General features: G+C 35.8%; 1 protein-coding gene and 1 long non-coding RNA gene across 3 annotated transcripts in view; one reads left to right on the top strand and one right to left on the bottom strand.

The window, feature by feature from the left end:
* Positions 1-10,547: 10,547 nt before the first annotated feature.
* On the bottom strand, positions 10,548-21,743 carry LOC139121625 (uncharacterized). Its single transcript, XR_011549330.1, has 4 exons — positions 21,096-21,743; positions 19,029-19,147; positions 14,991-15,115; positions 10,548-11,432 (listed from the first exon to the last, which is right to left on the bottom strand). It is a non-coding gene; the product is annotated as an uncharacterized lncRNA (long non-coding RNA).
* LOC139121623 (uncharacterized) overlaps positions 11,350-23,891 on the top strand; it is a 27,656-nt gene continuing 15,114 nt past the window's right edge. Inside the window, exon 1 of one of the 2 annotated variants that reach the window (XM_070686674.1) lies at positions 11,350-11,479. The gene's annotated coding sequence lies outside the window, so the exon portion shown is untranslated. Of the gene's footprint in view, positions 11,480-19,092; positions 19,195-23,891 lie in introns of those variants that run through there. The other variant, XM_070686672.1, reaches the window with a different exon arrangement.

Genomic DNA, 23,891 nt, shown 5'->3' with positions numbered 1-23,891 from the left:
AACTATGCAACCAACATCCCCCAAAACCTAATCAGATCTAGTTTTTATCTTAAAGATTCTGTATACCAAATTACGTGACATTTGATGGACAAGTTTCAGAGATATCTACGACACAAATCCATAACACACACACGCACACACACACACACACATACATATTACAGACACACATACAGACTAACAAACGCCATCCTATGACAGAGGCCCACTTAGGTGGGCTACGCCCACCGCGTGGGCCAAAAATAGCGCCAATGGCACTTGATCACAACTGGCACATTGTGAAACTACTCTTATCTCTGGTACACCTGTACATGAAATACTGAATGGGTAGGTGCTGCGGGTTTGGAGTTTGTCAGTAAATGCACACAGAAAACAAAGTCCCGAAGTAGCGAATTCCAGCCATTTTCAAACCACACTGTTTGTCAGTGGGGTAAGCAATATTCGCAAAAATCACATTCCAGGCTAATAGACTATGTTTTACGAAATCACACGTCCTTATTACAAAATAAAACGATCTTTGTCTTTAAATCAATGCGCCAGTAAACAGGTCCAGCAGCTAGTTATGTCATCAAGTCTGTAATGTTAAGGTCATAACAAATGTGAGAAATCTAAAACATTAAATATGTTGTTTTTTATCAATTTTATTACCAAAAGCGCATGAAAATCTCTGATACTTTGAATCAGCCATCCTGCATATTTCTAACATTCATCAAAACCTCATTTCTGTTCAACAACTCATTAAATAGTCCACAATGCAGGATTGGTGTACATTCCAAAACTACATATATGAAAGACCCCTAAAATCAATTAGTTAAAGGGGGGTTAGAAATTTCCCAAAACTATCTAACCGCTGCTCCGTTTGGCTCCATTTTTCGGAATCGGAACCTTGGAATTAGTCTGAATATCTCTACCAAATATCAATGCAGTCTGTTCAGCGGTTTTTGACTTTTTGTCGTTTATGGAAAATGGACACTGTCCACCACCGGTTGAAGCTAACCCTATATCACAACTTCCAGATGTGATAATGACCTATGGTCATTATGTTAAAAAATACCGCCAATGGCGCTTGGACATAATGACCGCCTAGTATTATCGGCATTTATCAACAACCACACTCACTGTGAATTAGACAGACCACGAAGTCAATGAGCAACATATAGCTGAAAGACTATTTTTCACATTGCGATTTTAAGCTCATTTTTATGAGAAAAGAGACATGTATATGTATATGGAGAAAAAGCAGAAGACATATTTGTAAATTGTTTGTTAAGTGACAATCATATATGCATCTCTTGAAATTTTGTGGTTTAAGGTTAACAGCAGTGTAAGAATAATGAGGTATGAATAAGTTAGTAAAGCTAAGTTGACAGTAATTAAGATTACAAAATTATACACTAAGCTGGGGAAATCTGATTGAAATAAATGTTGAAAAGTAGCAAAGTCATGGTCATCTTTTGTCTAATACCTTGTGTAAGTTCATGAACTTTACATAAATCTTGCTATAGATTTGTTGCTAATGGGCAATAACTGTGTTTCAGATCATTTGAGAGCAATCTATCCATGACAGCTTTAAATTGTAATATACTTCTATTTAAAGGAGAGAAACTTCTCAAATAATTTTTTTCCCTGTAATTTGCTGTGAGAACACATGGACAGATGCTCAGGACTCTATGCTGGTGCTACCTTGATAACTAACCTACAACGTGTAACGTCATTGTCTAACCTCATCACCCCAATTTCCTGTAGACAGGTCCACACTCTCCATTGATAACAATGGGTTTGGGCCATACCATTGTAGTGAAAGACTGTAACATGTGAGGTTGTGGGTACTTAATGTCTGGAATGTCAAAGTCTGTATATTGACTCAAGGATGTTTACTTAACAAATGCCTAGGGTCATCTCAAAAGTGAGAATCTAAACTATGAAATATGTTTTTTTTAATGCTTTTGATGCCCAAAAGACCATAGAAATCTCTTATACTTCGAATCAGCCATCCTGCATATTTCTAACATTCATCAAAACCTCATTTCTGTTCAACAACTCATAAAACAGTCCACAATGCAGGATTGGTGTACATTCCAAAACTACATATATGAAAGACCCCTAAAATCAATTAGATAAAAAGGGGGGTTAGAAATTTCCCAAAACTATCTAACCGCTGCTCCGTTTGGCTCCATTTTTCGGAATCGGAACCTTGGAACCAGTCTATGTATTGGTATCAAATATCAACGCAGTCTGTTCAGCAGTTTTTGACTTTTTGTCGTTTACAGAAATGGACGACATCAAACACCGGTTGAAACCACCTCTATATCACAACTTCCAGTTGTGATAAAAACTGTGGTGACACCGAACAAAAAAAAACTAAAAAGTCAGCAAAAGTTAGGCCTACAGCAAGCTACTTGCGTTTAACATTTGATGATTTATTTATGTGAAAATATGTATATCTTTGCACAGCATGGTTGTATACTTTGCCTCTGTGACACAATAGACATTATTAATGCCAAGACAGATTACTCTAAATATGAAAGTCATGATGACTTGTGAAGACTTTCTCAGCAGCTACTTGTATACAGTACAAGACACCTTAACCTTGATATGAACTATGATTCTCTTTATACCATTCATCAAATACATTAAATCTACTTCAGCTATCCAATGAAGTATACACGCAATGTCTACTTTTACGACAACAATCCTCTCTTTCAGTGATGACCTGTGTATAGATATTGAAACTTTCTCCAAAATCCACTTTCCACCAAGGTTGGTATTCTTTATCCGTCCACGAACACGAACGCCTTAATTTCTAGCTTTGGTATTGAAGTTTCCATCCACAGCATTCTCAGACCCAGAATCGAGGCGTTTTCTTCTGATTTCTGAACCGTTTGCCTGCCCTGTGCGACGTTGGTAAGACCAGGGGGAATTCACAAGCTGGGAAGGGGACACAGTCATTAATTTGTTTCAATGTAAACATCAAATAATAGCCTAAGGATTAGATGTACCGATCTCTATGCGCTACATAGTATGTATTTTGTGATCCATTTTTATTGTGAGCACCTCATACAGAAAACACGTTCAAGAAACATACTTTTTCCTCAATGATTATTGTAATCATGCTAATGAATGATTTGTTGAACTATTTACATTCAATTCAATCAACTTGTTCAAGACATTTTGACCTTTGATGACATATTTCAGGAGGTAGTTGATACATTTGAATTAGTCTGTCATTGACGGCTTTTTTGAGTACAGGAAACTTTCCTCTTCATAATATTCATCGATCAATTGTCTCGACCTCGATAGTGTCAGGGACACATTTCTCACGCATGCGTATTAAATTTAAAAAGTTTGTGATATAGGCCAAAGGGGAAAAACAAAATTTACAAATATACCATTCGCTATGTTTCAAAGGAAAAACAACATAAAGCTGGTAGGTATATCATAGAAAGCCATACTTGTGTATAAATAATTGATCTTAAATCGAGTTTCACCACAAATTTGGTCAAAAGGTACGCTCCGTACGTAATCATAAGAAATTGATATTTATCAAAGATACCTTTTTCGTGTATTATAAGTTAATGTAATCGGAAGTGAACGTTTCACATGAACATTTTACAACCCATAACCAGAACCGATTTGTGTTAACCTCACCGGATTGTAAACAGAAGAGGGTATCTCAGCAAATAGTATTTAAATTCACCATTTAGCGAGTAAAAGTAGTTTCAGCTATTAAAACTCAGACAACTACCATGGCAGACTAAAAGCATGTCCTGTTTGTGGAAGAGATAGTTGAGTCATTCTGTCAGGCCGACTCATTAACCAGAAATTGGATTTCAGAACATAATGATTGTCTAAAAACAAGGAACTGAAGCATTCGATGTTTCTTTTTTTCCGAGAAAAAGTTTTTCAACGCAAGTGAAACACCATTCTGGATCTTTTGCTGGAGAAGGGAATGCGTCTTTTCGCTTACTTTAATATAAATTATATCGATGAGCTTCATGGTGTAAGATACGCTTGTAAATATTTGTCATGCGTTTTATGAATGTAATGTTTCTCATTTATTTACGGTCACTAAAGAACTCACAGTCGTGAGAGCGTGGATGATTTTCTTATCTTATGTGACACGTTCACGCTGCAAAAATCGCCCATTAAGTGTTTTACATCATCGTTTATGCTCTTATGGTGTTTGAAATTTAATGACCAAGCATGTGGATGAATGATATACCAGCAGTCGTTTGTGGCTATTTATATGGTCGGCTTAAGGTCGTTTGCTCCTAAAAATGAAAGACTTTAACTTTTGCTGAAAACTTCTTCTTTCAAAATCAAGAATGAATGTCAGGGGTCACTGTTCAAATTTTGGCACTAGGGAAGCAACTAGCCCAAGATTTACCGATATTTGAAATTAAAAATGGCGGCAAACCCTGTGGTAACTCTATGGAGAATAAAATTTTTTATTTTCGTAAAACATAGACGGTGAAAAGTTTTCTTGCACCAAGAGTATTAAAATGAGCTCCCACAAGTGGTAGATCAGAAAAGAGTCGTAAAAGTTTCAGAGTCCGAATATCTGTCCGCGGGGCGAAATGTACTATCATCCACCAGCCAGAATGTTCTACGCTCAACAAAAGAAATGAACTTGTGTCCTCAGGCCGTCACAGAAGCAAGGCATTGTTATGCAACAACTAACTTCCAAATACGTCCCACTACATAAATCGTTCCTCTCCTTGGAAATGAATATTCATAACAGTAGCAATATACCGTCATGCACGAACTTCCAATCTCAATCAACATTTCGTCATGTGCGAAATCAGCGATGTGTAGCCCATGTAGATGTATGTTCACACCAGTTTAGTCTCCTGACGAGTGAGTCACGTGGCTCACGAAACAACTTTGTAGAGATGAAATTGTAAAATCACTTCTCCAGCAGCCCTAATGTTTATGTTTATTTGTTCTCAAAAAGCAAGGGCCACCGCCCATCTTTTCCATAAACTTACAAAATCAAAGGAAATATACACGGACACGTGATAAAGAAAATAACATTACTTCAAATCTAATTTACAGGTCAGGAACAGCTATTGCTCAGCTTTTAGGGCTTCATTCCTTCTCAACATTGCTTTATGAATGTACACAGCTAATTTGAATAAAGTAACAGAGTTCTTTGATGAAAATAGAGAGATGAGTTTTTCAATAGTCGGATTGACATTTACATAGGCAGGCAGAAACTTTTCTCGAAGTTCACTATACATCGGACAAAACAATAAGAAATGAATTTCATTCTCCTGTACTGTAACATTTCGTTTTTCACAAAAATAACAATTTCTAAGTCTTTGATCAGTGTGTGTATGTCTTCCTGTTTCAATCGCAAGGCAATGTTTGAACAGCGGAATTTTGACGAGAAAATTTAAATTTCAGTACTTGGACATGCTGTAGGTAACACTCTGGTTCAAGTTGCGACTTGAACAAAGAATAAAATCTAAGACGCGGCGATTCACTAACTACAGCATACCACTCTTGCCTATAACAATCTTTTAGTCTTTGAGAAAAGACAGATAAAAACAAACTGGGATTACCCACTTGCTGTTCGAGCCATACCTCACCAAAACCATATCTCATGAGTAGACCTTTTATTTTTGTAACCCAATTAACTTTACCTGCTTCATCTAAGTTTTTCAACATTTTATAACAGGATTTCGGATAACGAGAATCGCTCATTTCTATAAGTTTAAGCCAGTAAGCTATGCATTTTTTCATGTATATACAACTTAATGGGAATCTCCCACATTCACCCAAAGTGGCTTCATTATTCACACCACTCCCAAGACCAAGTAAAAATCTACAGAACTTAAAATGTATAGCTTCAATAACAGGAGAGTACTCAAAACCCCATATCTCGGCACCATAGCATATAACAGGAATTACACAGCTGTCAAATAATTTAAATGCATTTTGTAAAGACATACCCCCAGTTTTCTTAATAGCTATTTGAATTTGTGTTAAGGCTTTTCTACCTTTGCTAGCCAGATCATGTTTTGCTGGAGTCCAACTTAGTCTAGATGAAATTAACAAACCAAGGTAATTATAATGCCTTACACTTTGTACTTCTTTACCCATGTAAAACCACTTTTCATATTTCTTTAAAATACCGCCGTTTCGAAAAACCAAAATTTTTGTCTTGTTTAAATTTACTTTCATGCACCACTGCTTACAAAAACGCTCTAATTGATTAATTTTGCGTTGTAAAGAAATCGGCAAATCTGCATTATCTACAACATCATCAGCGTACATAAGTAAACCTAAGCATGGCAAATCTTCACTGACAAATATACCATCCCTTTCATTTTGACTCATATATGTGTACAACTCATTTATAAATAAACTAAACAACAAAGGGCTCAGCATGCAGCCTTGCCTTGTACCAATATTGCATTCAAAATAATCCGTTAGGCCGTTACTACACAAAACACATGATTCTAACTTAGAGTACATAGAACGTAAAACACTCAAAACTTTGCCATGTAAACCATATGAAATAAGTCTATACCATAAATAATCGTGCCTAATACAATCAAAAGCCTTAGAAAAATCAACAAAAATACAATACATTCTCCCCTTTCGATTTGAAAGATACTTTTGTGCTATCGATTGTACGGAAAATACATGATCTATGGTACAATATCCTCTCCGAAAACCAGCTTGTGCTTCAGTTATAATATTTAAATTATTTACCCACTTGACAAGGCGGTCATTTAAAATTTTTGTAAATATTTTACTAATCACTGACAACAGGGATATCCCTCTGTAATTGTTTACTTCATACACTGATCCCTTTTTGTGTAGAGGATAGATAATACCTCTACACCAAGAGCTCGGAAAATTACCAGAGACTAAAATAGCACTAAACAAGTTTACCAGGTAATTCGATAAAATATTGGCACCACATTTGAACATCTCGTTCACAAAACCATCTGGTCCTGGTGACTTGTTATTTTTCAATTTCTTAATCGTGTTTTCAATTTCTGTTTGCGTAATGGGCGAATTTAACAAAACTGGTTCATTTCTATCACACAGATCGCAATACCTGTCATGTTTCATCAACATGCTCTGTACATGATTATCAAACGCAAAGTCACCCGTAGGTACATTTACATTTAACAAATTGCGAAAATAGTTGTACCAATCTGAAGATGTTACTTTATTATTTACAGATCTAGTCCCACTACCTCTTAACCTCTTGATCGCCGACCAAAATTTTGACGGATCATTGAGGTTTGATAAAAGCAAAGACTGTTGATCCCGTCGATATGTTTCAAGTTTTGACTTGCAAAGTTTCTTATGATAGTTTCTTGCTTCAATATATTTACGTCGTATGGTTTCATGATTGCTCGATTTTCGAAATGCTTTCAAAAGCTGAAATTTTTCATTACGGGACTTATTACACTCATTATCCCACCATTGCTCAGTATTATTCAAATTTCTCAAATTCTTAGTAATACCAGCTGTGTACCTCATGTCACTGGCAGCTTGGTCAAGAATTTTGTTTAAAATACCCAAGGCAGTATCTACGTTGCCTTCTTGAATGGCTGTGTTGAAATCTAAAAAACCAACGGCAGATTCGTTATGTAAATTGAGCAAAAAATCGGCAGATAATTCTGGCTTCCATCTATATTTGACCCACTTCTGAAGAGATGTGTCATCAGCATCTACAATTGTAGTCTTTGCGGGAAAAGAAAAGTTACAAAATATCGGAAAGTGATCTGAATAGTCAGTGGAATCTACAACAAAGTTGCTAACAAAAGGGAACAATGAACTTTGAATGATTATGTAATCAACAATGCTGGCTCCGTTTGCTGTACAACATGTATAATTTCCAGCTTGGTCTCCTGCAAAGCGACCATTCAACATGTGTATATCATAACTTCGACACAATTCAATCAGCGAACGACCAAAATTATTAACAGTGCAGTCTTGAGAGTTTCTATCAACAGAGAAACCATCAATGTCATAATTAATAGAAAGAAAACAGTTACTTTCTGGATTCTCTGTGATATAGTCTAGTAAGTCACCAGTTCTGGCATTAAAGTCTCCCATTAAAATTAAATCAAAATCTGTGAATTTAGTAAATAAATTAATCAAATAATTTTCTATCATCAAAATTCCATTTGTTTCCTGGGCTGTGTAAGTAGGTGATCCTTCCGGTGGTAAATAAAGACAACATAGAATAATGTCCCTAATAGCATTTGTATTAAATGCTTCTTTACGCATACGAACAAAAATCGCATTTTTACATGACGAGAAAATTCTCTCGACAAAATTCTCTAGCTCTAGTGACACATACAGTGAAATGCCTCCAGGAAATCTCCCAAAATTACTTACACGCTCATTATGACAAGAAAAACATTTATGTGTTGGCAGAAAAGAGGAGAACTCAACTTCCGATTTTGCCCACGTTTCACATAAACTAACAAAAGTAAAGGTGGACAGGAAATTCTTGAGATTGAAATTTGATAAATGCTGTCTCAAACCTCTTACGTTCCATGCTAAGAAAGAGACATTACTTAAATCAAACTCGGCTTTATCTCTATTTTGTTTATGGGCTTGGCCACGTCGTTAGAAGGGAACAATATCGTTTTTTGTCTCATCATATCTAAATTTCTTCCTTTCAACAATGAGTTTATCGTAACTGAGGTACGCCCTTTTCCCTTGTTCTCTTTCTTTAGTCATGAAGGGGATCAATTTGCGTCTCGTCTCGCGAACATTTGGCGGGAAGTCCTCACTTACACGAAAGGCCGTATTACGCAGCTTCTTTCTCCCTTCAGCAAGCACGGTAGATCGATGTTTAAATGACAAGAATTTAGTAATTACCGGTCTTGGTTCGTTTGGCCGCGGTTGTGTGTTCAGACGATGTGCCCGCTCTATTCCGATCTTATGTTCATCTATGGCTTCTAAAATGCCTAATTTATCATGCATAAAGTCACGCACCGCTTTTTCACAGTCTGACCAGGTTTCGTTTTCTGTTTCTTCAATCCCATAGAAAATAACGTTGTTTCTCGTCCCTTGCGATCGTAAATTCGTACATTCAGACTCCAAATTCTTGACCCGTTCTTTCAGCTCTTCGTTTTGATGCTTTAGTTGTTCTTGATCGCTTTTCAATTGTGCAATATTTCTGTTAACTTGACTCACATCTCTTTTTATTTCCTTTATGTCAGACTGGATACTTTTTAAAATCTCCATAACTTTCTCATCACCGCTTTCGTCAGGTTTCAAGACTTCTAGGTCACCTTTAGAAGATAACGTGGTTTGACGTGTCATCGGCCCCGGGTTCAGTTCAATGTCCCCGCATAGTTGTAATAATCTGTTGATATACGGTGCTGGAGACATTGGAAAACATTTGACTTGGGTTACAGAAGTCGGGTAGTCAGCTTGTTTCGAGACAGTTCCACATAGCAGAATAAAGCGTGAACACACAGGAGGAAGAAATGTAGTTTCAGTTGCATAAGCCGAGGCCAAAGCTGAAACACCAGGTGCAGCAAATACTTCCACGTCAGCATAGAATGGCTGACATGAACAGTCAAGAAAAACGCCACCGTTTACGATTCCAGAAGTTAGTTTTTCATAATATTCAAGAAAGTCTTGCCAGCGTTGAGTACATTGAAGTAGTCCATGTGTAGCACAAAGCGTGTAATAAACTACTATAAAACAACAAGCAAACCTGTACCCGATTTCATTGTACGCTGACCACGTCGTGTATGGTGTGTACTGTTCCACCGATACAGGTCGCCAACTTTTCGGTTGAGTAAAAGTACCAATTGCACTCCTCCAAGCTACCACTCCAACGCCCATGGTTGACAAAAGTGAGTTTCCTTCTGAGAATATTAGTATGGTCCAAAAATCCCCGACAATTTAGTCAGAAATACAACTACTTTCAGGAGCTCAACTTTTCCGCTGTCCGCCATTCTGAGTCGTGATCACGTGTCACTTCTCCAGCAACCCTTATGTATACCAAATGTGAGCTAAAATGTTGACTTCTAGCATTTAATAAATGCTATATTTCATTCATCTTTCTGGATGGTTGATGTGTGCAAAATAATAGTGGTTACAGAAAAATACTGGCATTTTAGGACTTCTGTGCAAATTCTGAGTATACCAGCCGTAATGATTAAGATAAATTTGTTCAGAAAAGTAGCAAGGTTCATCGTCTACTCATTCCAACTTATTTTGAAATACAAAGTTCTAGTTTCGACTTAAAATCATAAATTCTGAAAAATTTTTGACTCAATACTTGCACACATCAAGCTTGTGTTAATATGATGAAAACCACAGGCATTCTGACCGATTTTGTCAGTAGAAGTACAGATGCCAACCAACAGTAACTTGAAAAACTAGATTTAGCTTCCTGTTGAAGACAAAATGTACCTTGCAGTTCACTTCAAACAACTCTATATGTCACCCAATATAATCTTTATTTACCAAAGTCAATCACATTTTATTGTTTAAGTTGATAGTATACCGGTATATAGTATTTCTGTATGGACAGAATCATGCAAATAACACACTTTGTCAAATTTATAAAATCTTTATTCATTTGTAACATGCAACAGGAGAATTGAATGTCAGCCAGGGTATTAAAATTGTATTATTGAACGCCATACAACATGTCATGTTATTTACATAAATCACACAAGGTCACTGTGGATGAGGGCAGTGTCTAAATATAACTGACGTCACTAAGTTAGGTCCATTGCCTAGATCAGAAAAAATATCTTGTAGCAAGTCTGATTCCAATCATAAAGTGAACAGAAATTTCAAATTTTGTAAGGGGAAAAATGTCCCAGAAATTGAAGTACTTGTCATGATCCATTTAAACGTTACTACTGGTATTTTCTTTCAGGTGATGTCAGACTCAACAATTTAATGTAGCTCAAAATGAACAAGATGGAAATAACTAAATCTGAAATTTAAGACTTGACAAAAATGCTAGCAAATTACAATCACCTTGACTTGACATCCAGAATCAGTTATATTCTGTCTTAAATTAATAAATGATATCAACCATTAGATGGTCGTTATTATTGGATGTCTTGGAATCTAAAATAGAAGTCAAAATGCTGCAAAATTGTTACATTGACATTTTGATGAAATATCAAATTAATGAGTTATTGAAGTAATGTACACAGACATGAAATTCTCAAAAACGGTGCTAAGAGAAGTTAAAAAATTAATACATGCATTGAAATGTCCATGATTAGCAAAATAATGGTACTTCCGGTTTCAACACTCCTAACGCCTGCTGTAGACTGGACTTTGGTCTCTGTACCAACCTACACAGGCCAGCTGGTCCCAAATCACAGGGTCATATATGCAGTATCGCTGGGTGTCAGTCTGGTTCAACCTGCTTGCATGTGGACTAGTCACAACTTCAGCTTCAGATTTCCATGTCTCTGCAAATCAGGAGAGAGCAGTGAATGAGATCTATACATATTCTAAGGTATGTGAGACAGTTTTACTGGAAGTAAGGGTGTGGATAGCTTGTGCTGAATTTTCAATCAAATGCTATATTTACCAAAAGGTCAACTTACAGCAAGTATGGTGACTTTTATTGCCTTGTTTGTGCATGATCAGTTGTCAAGAATATCCTGCTAAAATTTCATCTTTTTTCACAAACATTTACCAAAAAATTACCATTATGATTCTTTCGTTGGCTGATTATACCTTGACGATGTGAATGCAGATGACGAAAGTCATATCATACAGGCTATAAATGTGTTATTTCTTTACCTGAGACAATACAAACTGGTTTACTGAAACTTGGATAACATAACAGCAACCCTAATTCAATTAAACTATTACAGGAAACAAGTGACCTAGAGGCTGGCATATGTAAATTTCATCATAATTTGTATGAAACTAAATGACGTCATCCCTACTGACATAAAACCTATAATCTGTTTGTTTCCGGATAAACACTTTGAGAGAAAAAGTGAAACAAAATTTTGAAAAGTTTACACCTGCTAATTGTTTGAAATAATGGCTATATTGCTAAAAAGCCATTAGAATCAAAGTTGAAAGCTGTAAAACCAGCAATATTGGAGGAAATTGTTTCTCGGATACAGAGTGAAAATTTTGATGGAAATTTTTGCGACTGCAATTTCTAGCATTATTTGAACAAAACTGAGAGATACCATATTGTCAAATTCAAAACCAAGTTCAATTCCTATTTGTTGGATGTGTACAGAGAAGATTTTTAAAGAATAAGTAAAAAGTGTTAATAAATTTTCCTGATACGTAATAAGGGTATTACTGAGCAGCTATGCTTTGAATTTGAATGCTGACAGATAAACAATATCAGAGAAAAACAGTTTTACAAAAATTGAGAATATGTAGCTAAGAAAATCTACAAATACATTTTTCCTTGTCTTTTGAACAAATCTAAATGCAGTCGTGGAAGATTTTCCGAGCAGCAGTTTTAGAGAAAAAGTGCAAAGTTGACAGAGGTTACAAGACAATGATGGATGGCTCCATGTCACTTACAATGGAGCTACAAAATTCTCATTCAGTAATTTCTAGATATCCAAAATATAGATCATTCATCAAAATTTAATTTCATAGTTTAAGTTGATAGTATACATGTATGATCTGTCAAATACCTGCAACAGACATTAAAAATACACAGGATAATTCACAGAAAATTCAATATGAGTTGACTGACCCCACAAATGGTCATCATAAATCACCACTTTACAATGGTGTAAATGTTTGAAATTACGTGTATAAATATGTGTTGATATCATGCAAACCACCGGCACTGAGACACGATTTTTAGCTTCTCGTCTATTTATAGGGAGAGAAAATATTCAAGTTCAAAAATGGCGTGAAAGCAACTTCTGTCTCTCAACCACCAGGCATTCTGACGGGTCATCTCATAAACTGGTTGGGGTTCATGGTTCAGGTTGAGGTACAGGAGAGCGATTTTGTGGCAAAAATCAAATGGGACTTAGCCAATGTTAAGCCTTTCTTCATGCATACTTAGTTGACTGCAACCTATTACAGACAACTGAGCTGACATTGTAGGGGTAATCCCTTTGTGTTTACTCGTTCTGTGTGCACTAGGTGTGTTTGGTACAGAGTCATACAAATTAAAAAGACTGAAAATTTGAGATGAGGAAATCTAACATCAGCATTTATGGCGGACATGTTTACAGCTAATACTCAGATCAGGGGCCGTGCTGGGCCAGCATAAACATTGCAGTGAGAATGCTGCAGATCTTAAGTCCGAGCTAGGACTCAGGTCCAACCCTTGACACACTCCTAAATTAACGCCAGCCCTGGGAACTGTTCTCACATACTTTTTTAAGTCAGACTCAGATCAGGGGTGGTGCTGGACCAGCGTAAACGTTGCAGTGAGAATACCGCCATAGTGAAATGCCTTCCATTGTTGGGGTGATTAGGACACTAGAATTATCCTGGATGCAAATTTCTCATCGGTTCTTGTGTGTCTTACATGGAAAAACTGCAAAAATTGGTCCGCAATTAAAAAATCACTCTCAGCTTCATTTCTGGATCAAATTTTACAACAAATTGATACCAAATATTGACAAAATTATGTTCACAGCCTTCGAAACTGTCTCACAAAATATCCTGGGGTGGTATACGTCATTTAACCCTTTGAGTGCTGTAATTTTCTCCGACCAAAATTTTAGTGCAAAATTTTAGCAAATTTTTGTGAATTTTTCTGTAATTTTTTGATAATTTTGGACCAAATGGACATCACATTTCATTTGGTACAGTGTTTTTCTCAAAATTATGGCAAAAATCTGGAGAAAAATGGACTGGGGTTTATTTTCTAAAGGAGGCAAAAACAGACTTTGGCGATCAAAGGGTTAAGGTCACAGATTGAGAAAATTATCTGAAATATACAAAACTTTGAGCAAAGATTTATCTAATGACATCCCTCTGGACTTTTATACCACATTAGAATGCTCTCAGACAAGTAGTTTTTAGAGAACGAGATTTCTTGACCAAAAAAGACAAAATTGTCTTAAAAATACAAATTTGCTTATCTCACACTGCCCAATAATACTCACTGAATTAGCATGAATTAATGCCTGTATTTTAGCTAAAGAGTGCATATACAGATGAATACAGTCAAAAATACATTGCTTGTATTCAGCAAGCCTGTATTCATGTAGATTCATGTGAATTCATATGTGTTATTCTATAATACAGGCAACTCATTAGTGTGAAATTATCTGTATACAGTGTCAGGATAATTTCCACATATGCAACTATTGCCATCCCTGGGCATCTTTATACCAAATAAAAAATCTATCTGTATAGCAGTTTTAAAGAAAAATATTTTTTAAGATTTTCTGACCAAAACGATAAAAATTGCCCTAAAACTAATTTTGTTGTAATTTCGACAAATTAGAAGGGTAACACCCTTGCAAATATCCAACCCCAATTTGAGAGCAGTTGGGCCTGCGCTTTCAGAGAAAAAGAATTTTACTTAAAATGAGGAAAATATCTAAAATATTCAGCAAAAATACAAAATTCAAGATATCTTCACAATATACATAAAACTTTATACTAGGTCCACCAAAGTTACTTGCATACTAATTATCAAAGCAATCAAAAGAGCAGTTCTTGAGTTAGTAATTTTTGACCATTTTCACTTTTTCTTCATTTGCATAATTTGGGCAATGCAAACTTCATTTGAACAAAATCCCATCTATAGCCCTGGATGCATACACAAATACCATGCAAAAATGTGCAGTGGTTCGCAATTTTTTTTGTTGACGGACATACTATACGTACATACATGCACATACATACCGTATATACATACAGATGCCACCCAATTCAGCATATACAATAACCTCACATTGGTTTACCAAATGTGAGCATGCATTGAAATGCCAATGATTGGCAAACAAATAATACATCAGGCTTTCAACAGTCTTATGTCTGTAAAGTGGACTTTTGTCACTGTAACAACCTACTGGTACATTGGCCTGGTCCCAAATCACCTGGGGTCATACGTGCAGTACTGTATCTCTTCATGTCAGTCTGTTTCTAACTGCTTCCCTGTGGATTGCTTAGAACCTCAGCTCAGATTTCCATGTTTCTACAAATAGGATAGACCAGTGAACGAGATTTATACATAACAATACCATAGTACCTTATGTGAGATACGGCAAGTTTTCAATCGGGTTCGAACCCACAACATACGGCATCAGTCGCCTAGCAGAGAGGCCAATTTTACAAAAAGAATTTTTGTGGTGAGCTTGTGCTGAATTTCCCACCAAATGGCGGTATTTACCAAAAGTCAACTTAGCAAGCATGGTGACTTTTATTGCCCTGTTTGTGCATGTCAGTTGTCAAGCAAATATCCTGCTAATGTTTCATTTATATCATAAAAAGCTACAGAAAAATTACCGTTATGATTCTTTTTGTTGACCGATTATAACTTGATGATGTGAAATCTGATGAAGAAGGCCATCTTATACGGTACTTGTAATAAATTAACCCTTTGAGCGCTGTAATTTTTCCCGCCAAAAATTTTGATGCAACATTTTACAGATTTTATTAAGTTTCATGTATTTTTTTTCATAATTTTGGACCAAATGGACATTATATTTCATTGGCTACAGATTTTTATCAAACTTTTAGCAAAAAATTAGAAAAATATTGATTGGTGTACATATGATAAAGGTGACAAAATTTGACTTTGGCGCTCAAAGGGTTAATAGTTCTTAATCTGGGGCAAATACAAATCGGTTTACTGTTGCTTGGATAACATGGTTGCAACTCAAATAATTCAACTATTACCGTACTCGTCCGAGTATAAGCCCCTGCTCGTGTATAAGCCCCCTACTGATTTTAGAGGATTTTAGAAAATGCATTACATCCGTGTATAAGCCCCTACCCTAGTGTAACTCAAATACAGAAAGGTTAGGAGAACTAGTATATTTGGTCATTTAACTTGGTAAAATTAATTTTTGATAATAAAGAAACCATTAAAAGATGTTAAAACAATGGAAACTGGAGTTCCCTTGACAATATCGTAAGGAAAATGACACGTTTTTCCAGTACTATCTATTTTTTGACCCTACTCACCCCCGTCGCCTAAATAGAATAGTCTCACTCATGTCCGCCATTGTTTATTTTCATTCATGGCCACGATGTTTTCATGCTTGAAACATGCAGTTTCTTTTGTTTGAAGCAATTATCCTTTCATTTGTGAAGACTTTTCCTGGTGACTATTACAATTTTCACTGCTATGTTGTTGTTTTCACAAGATGTAGACAGTTTGATATTGGAATATTGAGTTGCCTTTCCGTGTGGGCAATGCATGCCTGTTCACATACTGTTGATCAGCAGCATACGTGACGTCTTGTTTCAAGTTTGGGTTTTTTTTCGACGCTGAAATTCACCAAAATGTCACTTCTGTATTCAGAGATTGTACAATCAATTTCTTTGGATGTGTAAGTCGATTTTGAAAGCGATAGAAAGATCGAGTGGTGTTGAAAAAAATCGTGCATAAAATTAGCATAAATTAAGCGTCCATGCCAGATAACATGGGGTTGCTCGAGTATAAGCCCCTCCCCTAGTTTTACCGCTGTTTAGTGTTGCCGAACCGGGGGCTTATACTCGGACGAGTACGGTAAAGGTAACAAATGACCTAGAGGCTGGCATATGCAACTTTCATCATCCTTTGTACAAAACTGAATGAGACAATCCCTATCGACAAGAAACCAAATTGATTGCTTCTGAGTAAGTTTCAGATAAAAAGTGAGAAAATTTTAAAAGTTTATATCTGCAAATTGTTTAAGAATATTTAACAATTGCTTTGCTAAAAAGTGAAAAATTTCTGTAAGCAAATTTTCCAAAAATAAGTTTCCCAAAACTTGACAAGGGCATTACCAAGAAACTATGATTTGAAATTGAAAGCTGACAGACAAGCACTATTAGAGAACAAGTCGTCGTTGATGACACAGTCCCCAATTGTAAATGAGTACTTTGATTACAGGTGCATGGAGAGGATAGAGTCCTCTTCATTAATTAGGTCTGTGTTTAAAAATGCTGTGATACAGATAGGGCTTAATGGCTGAGAATGAGTTCGATGGTGGTGAAAACATAAAACCAATCTAGGCTGCCATCCTAATTACAAAAGGCCATTAAATGAGTCAGTAATGAATCGACAGGATGTTGCTAACCATTTTTGCATCTTATTATAAAACCGTCAGATTATCAGCTGTACCATTTTTCATAGAGTTTATTGCAGTGCTTCTGGGCATTCACCCTAAAAATAAGAAAATTTCTTTATGCAAATCAGCAATTTATGAAATCATACTGCTAAAGGTCATTTATTTGTACTGGTATTTACAACACTGTGATATCAACATCTGTACCAAGCTTCATCAAATTTGATGCAGTATTTGTGGACATATCACTCTAATTAAGAAAGTTCATTAAATATGCAATTAAAAATTAACATGACACTGATAAGTGTGTATAACCAAAGCACTCTGCATGAGACTGAACTAACTCATCTATACAAAGGATCCAAGAATTTTGGATTCTGCCATCTGCGTAATCAGCGATGTGTACCCCATGTAGATGTATATTCACACCAGTTTAGTCTCCTTACTAGTGAATCACGTGGCTAAAGAAACAAGTTGTAGAGATAAAATTGTAAAATCATTTCACCAGTAACCCTTATATATACCAAATGTGAGCTAATATGTTGACTTTCAGCCTTTAATAAATAATATTTCATTAATCTTACTGAATGGATGATTGTGCCCGATTTCTATAGATACAAAAGAATACTGTCTTCTAAGGAATTTTATGCAAATTATGAGTATACCAGCCATAATGATTAAAATAAATTTGTTCAGAAAAGCAGCTAGGTTCATCATCTACTCCTTCAAGGTATGTTGAAAGTTTCCACTTAAAATCAGAAATCCTGACAAATTTTGGACTTAATACTTGCACACATCGAGCTTGTATAGATATGTTAAAAACCACAGGCATTCTGACCGACTTTGTCAGTAGAAATACAGATGTAAACCAACAGTACATGTATCTTGAACAGTTAGATTAAGCTTCCGCTTGAAGATGAAATATATCTTGAAATTCATTTCAAACAACTCGATATGTCATCCTATATAATCTTTATTTATCAAAGTCCACCACATTTCATACTGAATATAAGTTTGATAGTATACCGATATATAGTAATTTGTGTATGGACAATCATGCAAATAACACACTTTCCAAAATTCATAAAATCTTTATTTTAGCATGCAACAGCAAAATTGAATGGCAGCCAGGGTATTACAGTTGTATTGAATAGCATAATGGAATTTACGTACATCAAACAACGTCACTTTTGATGACAGCACTGTCTAAATATCAATGAAGTCACTAAATTTGGGTCCTTGACTTAGTCAGCAAAATATCTTGTAACAAATATGATTACAATCATAATGTGATCTGATATTTCAAATGTTGTAAGGGGCAAATGTCACAGGAATCGAAGTAATTGTCATGATCCATTTAAACGTTACTATTGGTATTTGCTTTCAGTGAGGCCAGACTCGGCACTTTGACGTAGCTCAAATGAAGAATAAGATGGAAATAACTAAATCTGAAATTTAAGACTTTAATAACAATGCTGGAAAATTTAATAATCACACTGACTTGACATTCAGAAACAGTTTACTTCTGTCTTAAATTAATAAATGGTACCAACCATTAGACGGCCAGTATTATGGGATGTCTTGGAATCTTGAGTAAGAGTCAAATGCTGCAGTATTGTTACATTGACATTTTGATGAAATATCAAATTAATGAGTTGTTGAAGTAATTAATGTACCGGTAGTAGGTATACATGCAACTGTTTGCAAAACAATTAAATCAAAATGGTGCAAGAAGTAAAAGAAACATGCATTGACATGTCAGTGATCAGCAAATGCTACTTCAGACTTTCAACACTCCCAATGCCTGTAAACTGGACTTTGCTCTGTACCAACCTACATTGGCCTGGTTCCAAATCACCTCGGGTCATACATGCAGTATCTCTGGGTGTCATTCTGGTTCTAACTGCTTCCCTGTGGATTACTCACAACTTCAGCTTTAGATTTCCTTGTATCTACAAATAAGGATAGAGCGGTGAATGAGATTTGTACATATACTAAGGTATGTGAGACAGTGTTACAGAAAGAATTTCTGTTGATAGCTTGTGCTGTATTTTTCACCAAATGGAAATGCTTACCAAAAGGTCAACTCACAACAAATATGGTGACTTTAATTGCCTTGTTTGTGCATGGTCAGTTGTCCAGCAAATATCATGCTAAACTTTATTCTTTATCATAAAAATTTGCCAAAAACTTACCATTATCATTCTTTTATTAGGTGATTATACCTTGATGATGTGAATTCAGATAAAAAAGCCATATCATATGGGCTATAAATTTGTTAGTTCTTTACCTTCAATACAAATTGGTTTACTGAAGCTTGGATAACATAACGACAACTCAAATAATTCAACTATTACAGGCAGCAAGTGACCTTGAGGCTTGCATATACAAAATTCATTATTGTACATCATCATACAAACCTGAATACGGCCATCCCTATTGACATGAAACAAAATTTGATTGTTTCACGATAAACATTTTGAGGAAAAAAATGAGGCAAAAGTATAAATGTGACACCTGCTGATAGTTTAAGATTATCCAATAACTACATTGCTAAAAAGCCATTAGTATCAAATTTGAAAGCTGTAAAACCAACAATATTAGAGAAATTGTTTCTCAGATAAATAATGAAAATTTTGCTGCAAAATTGCAATTTTCATCATTATTTGAACAAAACTGAGAGGTAAGATACTGCCAATTTCAAAACCAAGTACAATTCCTAATTGATGGATGTGTACAGAGAAGACTTTTAAAGAAAAAGTGGAAACTGTCACGGACAATAATTTTTCTAAACAGCATTACTTAGAAGCTATGACAAAAGTGCCAAATTTGATGCTGATATTTGCATATATGTGCAGATCAAAATTAGCTATTGCCTAAAAAATTTGACTACCGGAAAGGCTTGAAGATGTCATAAATTCAAAATGGCTGCCACTATATTGCTTAACCCTTTCATCACCATGGTTTAGCCCAAACCCATTGTTGTCAATTGTGATTGTGGACCTGTTTACAGGGAATTGGGCTGAACAGATTAATGTTAAAATACGGTTAATTAAGACAGGTTTCAATATTTTTTTGAAAAAACTGACACAAACATCCCAAATTACAATACAACATAAAATTGATGGAAATCAAATATTATAATGACGTCATAAAGCTGAAATGGCCGACCAAATTCAAAATATCCCCATTATGTTGTCTAAAAATGTTAATTCAGCCTGTTTTCATCGTTTTATTGCCTAAACTGAAATTAAGACCCAAAATTACAGACAAAACATATAATTGATGCAAATTAATTATTGTGATTATGTCATAAAACCAACATGACAACCAAAACTTACAAAATGGCCGATTATGAAGTTCATTATGATTAGTACAATAGCCCATTTAGGTAGCAAAATGATAGCTTAAAGGTACTGTATAATTTGCATTTATATTCCATTAACTCAAAATAAAAGATAAATGTAACAAAACTTAGCAAATAAGCTCAACACAAGTTACACACTATTATGAAATTATTAATTATCTAACAGTGGCCTCTGTCTGAAAACCGAATCGGTTCTACCTTTGAAAGTGTTACGGTATAGAGAATAGATCAATATTAGTGGGATTTCATGATAACAAAAAAACATGGCAGAATTAATAGTGTTTTGACCCTGGTCATGTGACCTTTGGTCACCGGAAAATAGGATTTATTATTGTGATTTTGGTTTTTTGCTTCCTTTGTTTAAGAAGCCTCTTTCATTTGTTGAATTTTCTGGTTTTTTATGTGTATGTGTGTGGTGAAAGACACATAGTTTTGTGCCTCTGTATTTAGAGGATGTACTGGCCAAAAAGACCGTTAAGTAAGGGTTTGTGAATAAAGAGAAGACTTTTTCTCGCCTTTGGAAGCTAGTTTACCTTGCCTTTTTGCAGCTTCCGTCAATTTTATGAAAAGCAACACATTTTGCTGTTTGGAGACCTAAAACATAAAAAACGCCAGTAAGCACATAAACTGCAATTGAAGATTAAACAAAAACAAGAACTGAGAAAGATTTTTTTTTTGAATACCAAGGAACGCCCCATGATAATTGGTTTATTTACCCGATTTGAAAAAGTCAGTTACATGACACATGAACTCGAAAGGGAGAAAATAACAAAGTAGAGGGTAAATGGGGAGTCGGGAAATAGCTTACAGCTAGTCTAGCCCAAACCCCGTCATGGTAGCTTGTCTGAAAAAAACAGAGTTAGCAAAGAGGGCTCATGATAACAATAACAAATAGTTCTTTAAATAAAAAAAGAAAACTGCTGAAATAATTACAATATCGTAGAAGATCACTACATTAGTACATGACAAAAGTGAAACCTGTTACTGATTGATCAAATATTGTCTGAAAGTTTGTTTGAAGTTATGTAGAGAGTTTGTTGACTTTATATGAAAAGGTATGTCATTCCAAACTCTTGCTCTGAGAAAGAACGCTGTCAGGCACGCGGTGAACACAACCAGATCGGTGTACGTGGTCTGGACACTCGATCGATCGAACTTACACAGTAGCTGCACACGGTGCGGCACTGGCATACACATACCAATATATATATGGGTGAGAAAAATCAATCACACGATCTTTTGTAGAGCTGTACTTTAACAAATCGATATACTTATATTTCTGAAACATTGTGGTGCTACCAAAGTAAGGCAAACCCAACATGTACAATGAATTATCATTATAAATGTCAAGTTCTGTCATAATGTCAACATCGCCCCTCAAACGTGCACTCTAGCTAGACGTCATCATTCTTGGTTGTACTTGTCAAGTGCACTGCAGAAAACGCTAATGTTTTTGTTTGAAAGTTTGTTTACAAAACAGCTTTTCTAGGCGGCCGCAATGTATCAAAATGAACGTATTTGTGTGCCGGTAAGAGGCTTATAGCTATAAGAAGAGTACTTCAACCTAGTATGGTCTATTTGCTTTAGTTTTACAAAAAAAATCGACAATTTTGATCCATATTGCAACTTTAACTACCATTTTCTCACACAAATGGGCTATTGTACCAAGCATAGTGAACTTCATAATCGGTCATTTTGTAATTTTCAGTTGCCATGTTGATTGTATGACACCAACTCAATAATTAATATGCATAAATAAGTTTTGTATGTAATTTGGGGTGTTAATTTCTGTTCAGGCAATAAAATGATGAAAACTGCCAAAATACAAGTGTATTTTAACATTTTTAAGCAATATAATGGCAGCCATTTTCAATTTATGACGTCATCAAGCCATCAAGTCATCAAATTACGGAGTTGACAAACAGCTTTATCATATACCCATGCCCATATTGCTACATCCTGGTGACGTTCAACGTAAAATATCAGCCATGATATTTCACGGTAAACGTCGAGATATGCACGATGAACGTCATCAGTTTTCGAGTTTTCCCGAACTACATTAGCAGTTTGTTGGTTAACAACAAAATGGCGGCTGCTCCCCACCTGCGAAGCGATGGAACATGGGTATTTCTGGTTGCAAAATACGGAAATATCACGTTGAGTCTTGAAATGATTTCCCATGGTATTTTTTGGTCAAGTTCTAGCAAACATTCTGCCGTTCGCACGGCGCCGGCACTGTGCACGGTCTCCACCGAACAGGTAGTGAGCGCGTGGCGTGACAGCGATGTCGCGCCGCGACGACGAACGACTGTTCTAACAAAATGGCGTCCCCTCTCCGCGCGAGCTCCGTGCCGTACGACGATCGAAATCAGGATAGATTTAAAGCTGAGTAGTTTTTGATCGGTTACAGTTGTAATAGCATATTGCACCTTAAAATGTTCCTTCTGTATGACGATTTTTGTATCCCGGTGTCTTTCTTCTGGGGTTCCATTGAGATATGGACGACTTGCAGTGATGTCGCACGTGATTTGACATCTTCGTCGTATACTTTATGAATGAAGCCTGTTCACATAAACATTCTGATATTTATGCGCAAGGCGTAATAAAGTAAAGCCTCAAAATTATAGGCTTTGGTTCTATTAGTAAAATTCCCTAAAATTATGGGCATGGGTATATGATAAATCGGTTATTACCCAATATCGCCTGTTCCTTGTGTCGTATTAGCATTCGTGTCAGTTGTGCTGCGTCAGACACGAGACTTCGTCGCGTGTCTGACGCAGCACAAATGACACTCATGCTGATACGACACAGGAACAGCCGATATTGGGTAATAACCTCTAATTATCTATGGTACTTTATTGCATACTAATGATGTCATAGGTAAGAGAGTATACTAAAAAGGAGGGGATATGAGTGACAATTTGCCAGATGTAGATCTCAGATACATGAAACGCAGATATTGATAGCATTATGATTACACACTGGATGAAAAGATAGGATATGCTGTTGACAAAAGAACAAGAGGGTTACAGGCTAGGCGAGGTACCTGGACATTGGACACCTAATCATCAAATTATCCAGCTCTATAGTGAGCCATGTACAGTGCCTTACTTGGTAATTTGCAAGCTCCTTTGTTATCATAATAGCAATATTTGCATGTATTTTTGTTTCAGTTGATGGAAGGCACTTTGTGCACATGTGGAGGGCAAGTTACAATAAAGCATGTCTGAGTTTTAAGCATTAGAATAGGGCCAGCTGCTTATATCCTGTAATCAAGGATTTGACATTCAAAATGAAAATCATTACGTGGAGAAAGGTTAATTCGGTTT

The sequence above is a fragment of the Ptychodera flava genome, chromosome 21 (assembly GCF_041260155.1).
Source record: "Ptychodera flava strain L36383 chromosome 21, AS_Pfla_20210202, whole genome shotgun sequence".
NCBI classification, from domain to species: domain Eukaryota; kingdom Metazoa; phylum Hemichordata; class Enteropneusta; family Ptychoderidae; genus Ptychodera; species Ptychodera flava.
The sequence above is the reverse complement of the archived record's forward strand: the minus strand, read 5'-3'. Positions and strand labels throughout refer to the sequence as shown.